The 3,314-nt window shown below is 42.8% G+C and overlaps 1 pseudogene; it reads left to right on the forward strand.

The window, feature by feature from the left end:
• The first annotated feature begins 2,431 nt into the window (after nt 1–2,431).
• LOC125513077 lies at nt 2,432–3,314 on the forward strand (annotated as a pseudogene).

Consider the following 3,314-nt stretch of genomic DNA (forward strand, 5'->3'; position numbering starts at 1 on the left):
TATGCCAACCCGGCATGAGCTACTGCTTGTCCTTCAGTCATGGAAGATCCTTGGCATGTTGGTTTGGAGAAGGTTATGAAGTGGTGCTAAATTTAGGATGCCCATCACCGGTTGGCTTCTATCGACTTACTTTTGATACACTAGTAAGATCTCCGTGCTATGCCATGGAACCACATCAAAGTATGGAGACAAAATAGTCCATATTTGCTTGGATGGAGGGAGAAGGCCGATAGGGATAGAAGGTGGAGCACAAACATGTGAGATTGTTCGAGAAGCGTCGATGTGGTCTTGTGAAATGGTACGAGCAAGAGGGAAAACAGTGTGAAGACAAGGAGGTTTTGTCGACGAGGCAATGATAGTGAATTGACTAAAATGGACCATTAGTCTATAAACTTGTTCCAAATATGCACAATAGTTGTGTAGCTCATGGGATGTTTTCAACTTGTTAAATATGAGTGAACATGTCACAATGGCACTGAATGGTCACCATATGCGAGGAATCTTGCTCAAAGCTTTTTGTGTGCAAAAATAACCCTCATAATTTTTTGAGGTGTTTCTATGCCAAGCAATACCCCCCCCCCTCTCTCTCTCTCTCTCTCTCTCTCTCTCTCTTCGCGTCAGGCGAGACTTGGGCCGGATTTTTCTGACATGCCTGAGGCCAAATGGCTAGGAAGAGCACGATCGACGGTTTGTGTGCGGAGCTAGCATGACGTGATGTCCTACGCCGGGTTGGGCCAGATAATATAGAAGATGGACCATACAACCTAGTGTATCACGGGTGGGTTGTTACGTCTTGTGTGCAACATTAGTGGCATAATCCCATCGCAAATGCAATGCCGCGTTTGTTGTGGGACATAAGCAGCCCTCACCTACAGGGATCGATGAAATGGGCTTGCCCAACAATGTGGTATCTTATAGTTTTGGGAAGCTTTTAAGGAGAAGTCGGAGGAACCTTCCGTCCAGTTTTGGGAAGGATCCTAACAGCTTTCCTTCCACTTCTCTTTTGTATTTATCTCCCATTTTTACCAGTTTTCATTTTGTTATTCTATTTTTCCTGTTTGTTTTTTCTATTTTTAAAATACATGTTGACTTTTGTTGAATACACGGTGAAAAAAATTAGATACACATTGAACTTTTTTCGAATACACATTGAACACTTATCTGAATACATGTTGAACATTTACCAAATGCATATGGAACATTTTTTAACATGCATCCAACATTTTTTAAAAATGTCATGAACATTTTTTAAAACATGCCTAATTTTTTTAAGTGTTACAAACATTTTTAATGGAAAAATGAGTTTTTATATGTTAATGACAGTTTTAAAAATTGCCAAACAAAATTTGACATTTCCCTAACACTTTTTTTTCCATGCCTCAACCTTTTCGGTTTCCATTCTAGTTATCTATCCTCTATAACCATAATAGTCCATATTAATTTGTACTTTCCTAGATTGACAAGAGAAATGAACTTCCTAAAAAGGAAACAAGATAGTTGATCCCTGAAATTATGAACTTTCTATATATACATTGACATGATATTCTGCTTATAGTTGATATTAGCATATCATTGGAAATTTCACCTGTATTATAATATTATGCATAGCTTTTGATGGCTGGTTCATGCTATTCCTTCTTTTAGATTGTGCAACATGTGGTATTGGTTCTTCTGTTTGCTTCGTGGGCTACAATCGATGTGTTAATTAGGTGGTAAGCTCTTCGTCTGCATGCCACCATCATGGAATCCTCTCTCTGTCAAAAGTTTCACTTCCAATCAGCTGAGCATCTTATATTTGTGAATCAGGGGAGTACTTTACAATATGATCATAGTAGTTCGAATTTCAGTAGTACTGAACTGCAGATGTGAACTCTCGGGAATTTATATGAGAATTCCCTAGAGTTCCCAATGTAGAAGAGTCAGGTTAAATCATGGACCAGGTACACTGGCCAATCCTCGATCTTGAGGTACACTGCATGTTTGGGATGGTAGGATGGAAAGAGTGCTAAGGTGGTAGATGAAAATGGACAACACTGCTAGAGATAACGAAGGCGCTAACTTCTGTGAAACGGAGGCTCCTCCGTCGACGTGTCCTGCGTACCGCACTCAACACCGGAGGTACACGGTGATGTGGCCGTGTGCGAACAAGGAACCACTTGTTTCTTGTTCCATCAAATAAAATCATAAAAACCTAAGAGTATAAGTTAAGTACTAATGGTTATCTTATATTCTTATATAACTACTACACGACAACACAAAACTTCCCCCTTTCCAAATTGAAACCCTGACCTTCCCCCTATCCGCCTGGTCACTTTCTTCCGCCGCGCCGCCGCCACTCCCCCTTCCCTCCCCACCAGCCCCAATAGCATCGCCAAGTGCCTTCATCGAGAGTTACAACCCACCCCGCCCCCTCCTCCTCCCAACTTCCGCAATGGCATCATCACGGGGTTCAATAGTGAGGGTGCCATTGAGGCACACCCAAGAGATGACGGAGGCCACGGACGCGTCTGAGATTGCCGGCTAAAACCTGCTCAAGGGCCTTGGTAGAGGCGAATTGCGCTCTTCTCTGCCATTCTCTATCGGCAGCTACGAATGGTGCATCCTGTACTGCCCCGACGGTTTTGGGGACGAGGAGAGCCAAGGTCACGCCTCTGTCTTTCTCAAGATCATGACCAAGAATGTCGTGGTGAGGGCGTTATATAGGTTGTGGCCTCTGGATGCAGTTAGGGGCAAACGATTAAGGCGGTGTGCCAAGTGACAAAAGTGTTCGACCCTAAAAGCCCATCTTGGGGCTTTCCAAAGTTTATGAAGACCACCAAGCCGACGTACGTGGGGAACAATTGTCTCGTGATGGAGTGCGAAGTTCGTGTTATCAAGGAAGCACTAGAGATAATGTGCTGCCCTATGAACTTTCGGATAATCTTGCAACATTGCTAGAGGGGAAGAAAGGAGCAAACGTGACTTTTAACGTTCAAGGGAATATATTTTCTGCTAATAAGATTTTGCTTGCAATGCAGTCGGCGGTCTTTGACACGAAGTTTTACGGGCCTATGGCTATGGGGGACAACGAGTCACAGGACATAACTATCGACGACATGCAACCTGCTGTATTCAAGGCATTTCTTAACTTCTTCTACATGGATTCATTGCCTTCCATGGTTGATCTTAATGATGATGGAAAAAGAGAAATAGTTAAGCACTTACTTGTGGCTGCTGATAAGTATGCAACGAAAAGGATGAAGGTGATATGTGAAGGCATGCTATGGAAGAGTCTTGATGTTGAGACCGCGGCGACAATATTAGCTCTAACTTAG

This window comes from Triticum urartu, chromosome 6 (assembly GCF_003073215.2).
Source record: "Triticum urartu cultivar G1812 chromosome 6, Tu2.1, whole genome shotgun sequence".
Taxonomy (NCBI): domain Eukaryota; kingdom Viridiplantae; phylum Streptophyta; class Magnoliopsida; order Poales; family Poaceae; genus Triticum; species Triticum urartu.